Raw genomic sequence first — 11,178 nt, 5'->3', positions numbered from 1 at the left:
ACATATTCTCCGGGTCCGGTCTATGGTTGAGTTCCTCCCTCTTCTACATATTCTCCGGGTCCGGTCTATGGTTGAGTTCCTCCCTCTTCTACATATTCTCCGGGTCCGGTCTATGGTTGAGTTCCTCCCTCTTCTACATATTCTCCGGGTCCGGTCTTAGGGTGACCACCCGTCCCGCGTAGCGCGTGCGCGCACAGCGTTTGAAGCCCAATTCACGCGTCACGCAAATTGAGACCGTGTCACGCACAATCTATGCTTGCTCAAAAAAAAGTTGGTCGCTCTATATACTCGAGCCCCAAGCAGACAAACGAACATTACTTGACATTTCAGCACGCTATTGTTGCCACACAAACCCCTCAGTTGAACTGCTGACTAGGTTGTTGTCAACTTTTTCGTTGTTGTCATGACAGCGCGCCGCACGCACGCGCATACCAGACACACTTGGAAGGAAGGAACTTTCAGATGCGCGCTTTCCAATTCGAAAAATTCGAGAAAGAGACTGTCTGAGAGGCAACGCCATCATCAATTAAAAAGAGAAGGTGTGAGTACAAGAAACAAGAATGGGGAAATGAATATTTGTGGCTGAAAGGTGTTGAGGGGGATACCGAGAGGGCTTTTTGTGACCTTTGCAAAACGTCCTTCTCAATCGGACATGGAGGGAGGGGAATACGAGGTCAATCGTATTTTTTTTAAATACTTTTTTTAAAACTGTTCCTGTGGTGTTGAGCAACTACAATTCCTGTTAATCCTATACATTTATATTATAATTTATTAATTTATTTAAAGTAAATAAATTGTAATGAAAAATAAATAAAATTAAATAGTAAATCTTAAGTGGAAGTACATCTGTCAATTCATTGAATGTTCAAAATATTATGAGTCTTTATTTAGAAGAAAAATACACATTGGTTGGCCTATTCATGAGCATACATCAAAAATTACACGTTTAGGAGAATAGGGAATTATTAATACTATGCAAGGTGGTATGTGCTAGAAATGGGTAAACCACTATCAGTGAGTCTGCCAGTGGGGCACCGCCGCGCCAGACAGTGTCCCACATTGTCCCTCAGAAACATACCCCTTGTCCCCCCTTGGGCTTATTAGCAGGTGGTCACCCTATCCGGTCTATGGTTGAGTTCCTCCCTCTTCCACATATTCCCCGGTCTATGGTTGCCTCACCTGAAATGTAGTCAACAGTACGGAAGTAGGCTATATGCGGCTGCTGTGAGGGGAGGAGTGAAAAGGTAAATAGCCTATGTTTAGAGTTAAACGAAGTTAAGCTTATATATTTATGCACACTATTTTACATGATGTAGGCTATATTGTGTTATGTGTCGTCGTGTGTAAGCTATATGACTATAGCCGATGATAGCTGTTGTTAGGATAGCCTACGCTAAACGAGCCAATAGCGTTTAAATAGCCTATTTTTTATTTTTCTGTTTCTGTTTTTTTTTTAAACGTAGGCTATCGTTTTATAAGTTCATCGAAATATATTGTGATATAGCAGAATATGATTTGATTCATTCTAAAATCCTGTGGGGAATGCAGCAGTAACCTTTCCAAGTTGGCAGAAGCACTTCTAATCTAGACTTGAATTTCTTATTACCGGTATGTTTTTAAAATTGCACACTTGCATGAAAATGTTAATGTACTTTAAATATATTTTAATGATTATCCTAATATGACATGATGAATTATGCATCCAATACAGACGCATAATCTGAGGTGTATCATAATGTGTGGATCTGATTGAAGATCAGCTGTAGAAGCATTTGTTCATCTCTGATACATCAAACCTGCAGTCTCAACAAATTAATATTGTAGGATTGTAGAAAATATCAGTTATTAGCATAAATACCAGCATACATCAGTAAATATTAACAGTATAACTTGTGTTGTGAAGGTGTAAATCTACATTTGGAATAAATTTATGAAATAAATCCAATTCTGATTTTTATTCCAATTTTTATTTATTTTTTTGACGGGAACAGCGCTCATTAATAAATACTGTAAATTATACCATATAGATACAATAAAGGCAAATTTTCATCCTGTCCCTGGCCAGTTTTTAAAAAGCAAACTAGACTTAAAAGAAAACATTTCTTTTTAATTGTCAGAACCGTCTCAGTCCTCTTTGGAAACTGTGCTGTCTGAGTAGGCTATTACATATCCTTGGGTGAAAGCCAGGTGGCATGTTGGCTACAGTTAAGACTTTGAGTATCTTAATGTGAGTTTTATTGCCGCATAGTCATCATCTTTCTCTCTTCATCTTTATTTCTTCAAATCCGCCTTTTGCCGAACTCGCTCTACTCTCGACCCTTTCCAATCACATATCAGCCCGAAAAGCCATTTGCTTTTAATAAAAAGGAATATGAAAAATGGAAATATGCGAAAAGTGGAAATGAAGTGTAAAATAATAAAGTGTTTATCGTTATCCATTTAATAAGTTTAATAAATATAATAATTTACACTATGTTATTATTGGATACCATTTCATGTATAACAACACTGGTGCAAACAGTATCTTCCACTATCTATACAGAGCATCTAACATTATTTAGACCTTCTACACTTAGCCAATTGCAAAGAAAATACTGATATTTTACATAGTGTAGCTAAATAAAATCTATATAATTTTTTACTCAATATAAATAGAATATAGCCTATCGCTATTTAAACTTAAATAATGACATAACTGAAATGCGGGACACGGATACGTCTTGCGGGACAAAGTTCCCGGTCACCCTATAGTTTACCTACCTAAAAATAGTGCCAAGTTGACAGCGACAATGGTTTTCATCTTTTGCTCAATAAATATCCAAGTCAGCTCGAAGTGGAAGTTCACCGTCCGTTTGAGTTCTTCACCGTGTTGGTTTATATCATAGACTGTAAAAAATATAGGTTTATATAGGCTATTCCGAATCCCAACCCACAAACATTTCTAAGATCCCTTTCTATTGGCTGATTCGTTTTTGACTAAATGAGCAAAGCGAGAGCCCCGCCCTCTCCCTCTGACGTAAAAATATGCTTTGGTTGCTCGGTGAACTGTGTCACTCGAGAAAAAAAAAAAAAAAAATGTGTGTGACTCTAATAATACTTTCCTCCCCCTGGCAATTGTTTTGTATGTTGTAATTTGTTTTTACATATTTTTCTGTTTCTTTTTTTTTTTTACTTTTTTGTTTCTTGATAACATTTTCTTCGGAAAAAACAAAACAAAACTGTGTGACTCGCACTGCCCGGTGACTCACTCACGTTAGACCAGAAGACCAGTGTTATACACACACACACTTTAGGCAGTAGCAAGGAACACAACTTAACTTTCACACGCAATTCACACATATTCCACTGTGGTTGTAAGTTGTGGATAGTTTGCTTTCTACATTCAGTTTAATAGCATTAAAGAGGGCAAATGTTATCATTCAAGGCGGATCTAGAAAAATATTTATGGGGTGGCGAGAAATTAAATTCGTTGTATAGATACACACTTTCATGAGTTCGTGTTGGAATTTTTGAGGGGTGGCAACATATGGCAGACGTATATATAGCCTACTGAATTTAGTCACATTATCACAGTTTGATGAGAAATAGTACACACTACAAAAGGGCACAGGCTGCCATTTAAAAACTCATTCAGACAAACTTAATCTCATGCAATCAATGCCGTACCAATATCGTGCAATTGTACCATACTACAAATCTGAAACACATTACCTCACATCTGAAATGCATTACCACACTGTACACAGTTTTCAATTTCCTAAAACACTTTTTGGAAACCACAACACACAATTCTCTAATGTGACACACATTAACAGGAAGTATCTTGATTTCCTTTTTCAAACCTATCACCAATCTAATTCATCAGAGCCTCACACACACTCCTCACACACACACACACACACACACACACACACACACACACACACACACACACACACACACACACACACACACACACACACACACACACACACTCCTCACATGTGCAAACACTCATTGCTTTACTGAACACCAAACAATCATGGCCTTAGAGTAGGCCTATAAATAGGCCAAAGGTCAAGTTATAGGTTTTTTAGACTGTGTCATACTGTATTCAAAACCACAAATGCTTAAAAAAGAAATAAAAAAAAAGTTTGGTTTCAATCTTGCTTTTGTGTTTACCGTGAATCTCTCTGCCAGTTACTTTCAATACTGAACAGAAATGTACAGAGCTCATGAGCTTTAGGATTTGAATAACTGTGTGTATATGATAAATCCAAAAATATAATATTATGGCAAAGGTGTTGTGAGATGTTTCTGATATTTTGAATGCAGTGCTTCATTTAGCAAGAGATGTGAGGCATTTTGCATTTTGTGTGTGCAATTCTTGGATTTTTGTGTAAAGTTTTGAGGCAAAGTTTTGAAAATGTATGTAAGCAGTTCAAAAAAACTGTAATCAAATTGATTCTTTATAAAATCTGCAACCATTTCTTTGACTGTAATTGTCCCCCAATTTCAGAAGCCTCATCTGGCTGATGTTAGCAGTCTCCATTTAAAGAGACAGTTCACCAGAAAATGAAAATTCTACTCTCCCTCAAGTTGTTCCAAACCTGTATAAATGTCTTTGCTCTGCTGAACACAAAAGAAGATATTTTGAAAAATGTTGGTAACCAGCTGTTGAAGGGCACCATTGACTTCCAGTCCTCCTTTGACTGGTTTATTAATGTTGCACACAAGCATGTATCATTCATATTTTGCATCCGCGCACAGCGGACTTTTTCCTCCACAGACACACGTCGGTTAACTAAGAAATACACTTGCGCTCCCCGGGGCGGTTCAGCACAAAGAGGAGGCGTGTTCCGGCGCAAACGTTCCCTTATGCTATTTTACAGGTTTAGAAAACAATTCCGCCAAGTTAATTTGGGTGTAAAATCCCCAACGTCCCTGACGAGAACGTCCTCGGCTGCGAACCGCTCCTCGTGTGCGTCTGGCAAATCCGCCGTTATAGCCTAATAGGAATCGCTTTAGAACAGTGATCTCAAACTCAATTCCCTGAGGGCCACAGCTCTGCATAGTTTAGCTCCAACCAGCTCCAACTCACACCTGCAAGGAAGTTTCTAGTAATCCTGAAGACCTTGATTAGCTGGATCAGGTGTGTTTGATTAGGGTTGGAGCAAAACTGTGCAGAGCTGTGGCCCTCCAGGAATTGAGTTTGAGATCACTGCTTTAGAACAAGCGCGCCTGCTCTTAAAGGGAATGTGAGATGACGCTCTGATTGGTTTATTTCACGTTACACCCAAACCACACCTATGAATAATGAAGCTACTTCAGACCAACACATTTTAGATTTGCGCCGGGCGCAAGAGTCATTTATCCCGCCAGTATAATAGCAACAGCGCCCGAGACCCGCCCACAAAGTTACTTGCGCTTTGCGCTTGATACTTGCGTTTCAGATCGTTAAAATAGGGCCCATTGACCTTGAATACTTTCCAGATGGTCCTGTTGGGCATGGCACACAGAAATACTGTTCAGTGTCACTTGTGCCATTGTTGTTCTGATCTATGATTTCAGTGTCATAAGAGCACTGAACCTTCTTCCAGTCTCAGCTGATGAGACTGAGATGACAAGAGTTTCATCTTCATCAAACACACCTCTCATTTCAACAAGACTAACCAGTGTAGTGTTTCATGTTTTATGGGGACTCTCCATAGACGTAATGGTTTTATACTGTCCCCTTACACTAACCCTCATCACACAAAATTTTCTGCATTTTTACAATTCCATAAGAATTTCCACGTGAATATGCATAGATCCGCAATATTTGTTTGTGCACTGTAATGGTCTAGTGGTTTTGCCAAGCGTGTCAAAGGTTACAGGTTCTAATCCGCACTGATTATTGGTCTATAAGCGTGAACTCGTGAATAAAGTCTATAACTGAATTTAGTCTGACTGCAACAGTTTCTATTAGCCTGCCTAATGGAGTTCCCTGCAGTTTCCTGATGGATCGAGTTTGTTCCTTAAAGGTACATGTAAGAATTTTGAATCAAAATATCATTCCTGAAACCCTGCGGAACGGATATATCAGTCATAATCTTTTGTACTGTATATATGGTGATAACTTATATCTTCATTCAGAAACAAATGACACTAAACTCATGTTTTGACCGCGAGTGTGTTAATAAATGAATAATATGTTGTTTAAAGAATAATCATACCCTCAGAGGAACAAACACAAGTCCTCATCATCACAAGTTTGATTTCTAACATTATTCTCTCAACGAACATTTGCATCGATAGTTTGGTGTTATAATTGATTTGCGTTTGGTGCACTGTGGAGTGGGTAAAACTGTTTTTAATGGCTGGCTAACGCATCTACCATTGACTCGCGCTAGCCTAGCATCGGCTAACTATCCAAATATAAGGACTGGATAATTTTTTTAAAAAAATGTCTCCACTGATGAATAACAACCAGGCTGACTTAACATTGAGGTCCGATGTCAAAAATCCCGAACCACCCCTTTAACAGCAGCGAACTAATGTGAAATACTGAGAAAGAGTGAGATAGACGACAACATTGTTTAAGTGGCGGCTGGTGAAAAATATCTTAGGTGTGTCTGTGCCATATTGAGCCAGTTTCAATAGTCTGGTAATTATGGGAACCAGCAGTGCTTTAGCGTTGTGCTCTTCCTCTTTTTCTCTCCTTCAAAAACCTCTGAATATTACTCTTCAGCACAGTCAGTAAATTCTACCCTGTTATGGATATGTTATTTGTTTGAATCTCTCTTTGTTAGTCTATCTATCTTTGAACATTTAGGGCGTAGTATAATGCGAATTGGGACGCAGCACAGATTTGATTTTTTAATTTCTATAATATTTTTCAAATGTACTGGGTGCATTTAATATTTCAAACACACAAATATTGACAGTTTGTATACATGATTTATGTATGAATTTAATTATTTATTTATTGTGTGTGGCTCATAAACTGTGGTCTGTGGTCTACTGGCCAGCCAGCGCTGGTTAAAGGTTGATGTTTCACGATGTCTTCTAAGAAATATTAATGTAAAAATTTAATTATAGCTATTGCTATTACTGTTGTATAGGGAAAAACACATTTATCATGAATTATAGTTCATTTATATAACTTTATTATGGCTCAGTGTTTTTTTTTTTTTTTTTTTTACGTGGTCTTGGTTTTTGGAAATACCCCACAAAAACAGTTGCAAACACACAGAACTGACAGAATTGCCCACTTCATCTCTAACCACAAGATCTGGTATCCAGTTGAAGATCTGCTTTAGCAAGTGCGTGAGACTGACATGAACTCGTCATTGTGGTAAATGGGGACACTTCCTCTCTAGGCCTATTATTCCTGTTATGCTGTCCTGTGTAGAGGACACCAGGACCCATTTATTAAGAAAATGAAAAGACACAAATAGGCATAATTTTTTTTTTTTTCATTCACCAATCAATTTTCATATTAAGCTTCTTTTTTTTCTCTCCCCCAAACTAATGATTCCAAAATATGAAAGATATAACGGAATTAAATGATAAACCATTTTGCAATATGTGGGTAAAATAGCCATAAATGTATAGTGCCATTCAACACAATGTATCTTATTTGCATATTAATATGTTATTCGGGCAACATAACGTTTAATAATGGGAGTAAAAATGTAATAATTGAATATTTTCATAAGAATATTAATATATAATTTTACTTGTTGCGTCTCCCAGAATGCCTGATAAACATAATTTAAGTCCTGGTGTCTTTACAGTGGTCATGTATGAATTATGAAATCAATGCCCTGTTTCATAACAGAAAGTCATATTCTGATTAGAAACCACATAAGAGATGTTGCTTTATGACAACCCTTTTGAAAATGAGTCAGATTTAATAATAATAATACACTTTATTTTATATAGCACCTTTAAATGTTGCTTCTCAAGGCATTTCACACAGAAAAGGATATAATATAAAGGTAAAAAGTAAATACATAAATTAAAAGAGATAAAAACATTAAAACAATAAACTAAACATACAAAATATACAAAATACTACACAATCACATAAAAGCAAGTACAAAAAGTGAGTCTTAAGCAAGGATTTAAAAATACTACAAGATTCAGCATGTCTAATCTCATATGGAGTTTTGGAGCAAGGGAAGAAAAAGCTCGGTAACCCATTAAATGATAATTAGACAATATTATCATATTTCCATAAGAGTGCTACATTTGATCATTGAGTCAATGTAAAGACTAAAGGGAGTTTTCGAAACCTCACAACATTTGGTATCTCTGGAAAGCTCTGAATCTGCTCTTTAGGACATCCAGACTGTTAAAGCTGTGAGATGAATGTTCTCAGAGAAATTCACTCAAATATAACGTCCTCTTCATATAACACACTTCAATATAACACACTTCTACTCTGTAACCACAAGCCAGTTTATCTGATAAACTTTAGCGATGCCTGTGTAAAGAGACTGTGCTTTATCAGTGTGAGAATCTTTCATGATAACCAAATTCAGACCAATTATTTTCCCTTTATAAAGACTGCAAGTATACGCGTATCCTAACATAAATCATAATGTGTGGATCTGATTGAAGATCAGCTGTAGAAGCTTTTGTTCATCTCTGATACATCAAACCCACAACAGACACAACATACGTCTCATCGTAACAGTTCATTTGCTCAAACGCTCGAGTTTTATTCCGTTTTCTAACTTTACGCTGGTTAAGAATGAAATGGTTAGAATTTATTCACATCTCTACTATTGAATCCAACATATCATCAGTGCTCAGATTCGCTTCAATGGTGCTGTAAACTAAACGCTATTGGCTATTTGAAAAGGGGGAGGGGCCATTCAATAAGTCCCGCCTCAGCTTCCTGTTTCAGAGGAAATTACATCAACGCATCAAAGCTGTGCGTACCAAGACACTTCAGTGGGGCTTTAACATTCATGAGACAAAATCACAGAAACACACTACAGGAGACAGAACAAGCAGAAGGGCAACACTGCACTGCAACACTAAATGCTGGAGATCTATTTCCACAATAGTTTTTGTGCCGTCCATCGCAATGGTTATCACTGTCAAACTGACTAAACATGTTGGACTGATAGTTTGAAGAAGGTTAAAGTGTTCAAGTGTTTTAAGAAGACGTGAGAAGAGCTTCAAGATGTTTTCCACAACCGTTCATGGCGACGGCTACACAATCATGACTTCCAATTCTTTCTGTGGAGACACTGGATCTGTGAAGAAAACAGCAGAGAACTGTCCTTAGTGAGGAACAACACGGCAAAGAGAAATCTCCTAATAATGGAAGTCATGTGATGCATCAAACAGTGAAGAGCTTCATACCTGGAGACAGCTGGAGTTTCTCTGGCTCCTTCATCATCTGATGCTGACCGTTTCTGACAGCCTACACACACACACACACACACACACACACACACAATTACAAGACGTCACGTAACCCAAATAAAAAGGTACAATTTACACACTTGCTATGAATGTAGAAAGACAAATAGTGATGAAAGCCAGAATAATTTGTTTTTTAAATATTCCTCTTTAAAAGAAAAAAGACTCAAATTTGTTTTTTGACCACTGAAATGTGTGCAATTGACCAATTTAATCATAAAGCGGCATTAAAGGGCCCAAATTATGTCTTTTTGAAAATGGGCTTTCATGTAGTGTGTACCACAGCTCTAAGTGAATGAAAACATCCTGCAAAGTTTTAAATCTGAAAGTGCACCGTATATAAAGTTATTGTCTTTCAAAAGTAAGAGTCGACTTTGAGTCAATTAAATGAATCTTTTTTCAAACGAGTCATAAGCCGTTTCGTTGTGATGTCAAGACGAAACATAAGCATATTGCCCGTCCACTTATTGCGCGCGCAGACACCAGGGAAAACTTGAACCTCAAACCAGCAGCTGATCCTGTGGATACTGGAGAGCATCATGTCGAGAAGACGCTGTGCTCTACAATGTGAAGGTGTTAGGTCTCCTGCTAACTGGCTAACTCACGTTATACTGAAATACTGTCTTACTGAAATACTTCTGCTAATCAGTTGTGGACCACTATTACCTATAGCTGTGTCTATTAATGCAGATTGTCTGTCGTTCTCACTACTTTGAGGAAATATTTGTTTTACCAATGTTAATGTTACATCAGATCATTCACGCTAGAGTTCGGCTAATGTAATTGCATACATGCCATGCACTGTTATTGATACAGTTTCCACGTATTCACCGCAATATATTAGAAAAATACTCTGCAAATAAAAAATTTGTACAAGTAAAACAATCGGTTTGTTGATGTACATGCACTTGTTAAAGCTGATGGTGAGGAATTACAGTTGCAACATCTCATAATGTACATCAAACTGAGTAGTGTATCACTGAGAAACACTGAGTCCTGCTCGAGCCGTTCTTGCGATGGGTTCGGGTTGAATAACTAGTTCTTCGAATGTTTCATCATCGGACTCGTGCTCGCATTGATGTGGTAAAATCGAAGTCATTGTTTGCTACTGTGTTTAGTTTACGGTGTAGGAAGCCTCAGGACAAGCAGAGCTGACGTTCTTATGGCAATGGGCGTTTTTGTTTTTGACGTGTGTGTGCTGTACGCGGTAGGCCAATCACAACAGAGAACAGACTGAGCTGTCTGGCCAACCAGAGCAGAGTAGCTGCAGAGTAGCAAATGAGGGATTTAGAGAGATTGATTCATCTGACGAGTCGTTTGAGAATCATTGAAAATGTGATGATGTGCACATGTATATTATGAGGAAATTAATCAGTTTTTTTTTACCTTTGATGCATGTAAACATGTTGTAGGAGACTCAAAAACAACATTAGGAAACTTTAAAATAGCACAATAGGGGCCCTTTAATAAACTTTCCTTTTGACATCTTCATTTTCAAGGCCCTATATAGTTCAATGCCAGAGATATGGAGATCTCAAAGCAGCTCCATGTTCAAATGGTTGAATTTTACCCGTTTTCAATGATCAAGAACCAAATGTGGTTCACTTTGCACACAGCTGATACTTACTGCATTTAAAGACGAAGAATAAATATTGATGAATGAAACTAGAAATGTATCTGGTTTCCCTCTATGAAAAGAATGACATAAAACACACTTCTCTGAGTTCAGAAACCCACAGAAGATTGTTAACCACACGTTCCCACATTGACACCCCAATA

This window comes from Squalius cephalus (genome assembly GCF_949319135.1).
Source record: "Squalius cephalus genome assembly, chromosome: 18".
Taxonomy (NCBI): Eukaryota; Metazoa; Chordata; class Actinopteri; order Cypriniformes; family Leuciscidae; genus Squalius; species Squalius cephalus.
Note: the sequence above shows the minus strand (reverse complement) of the source record.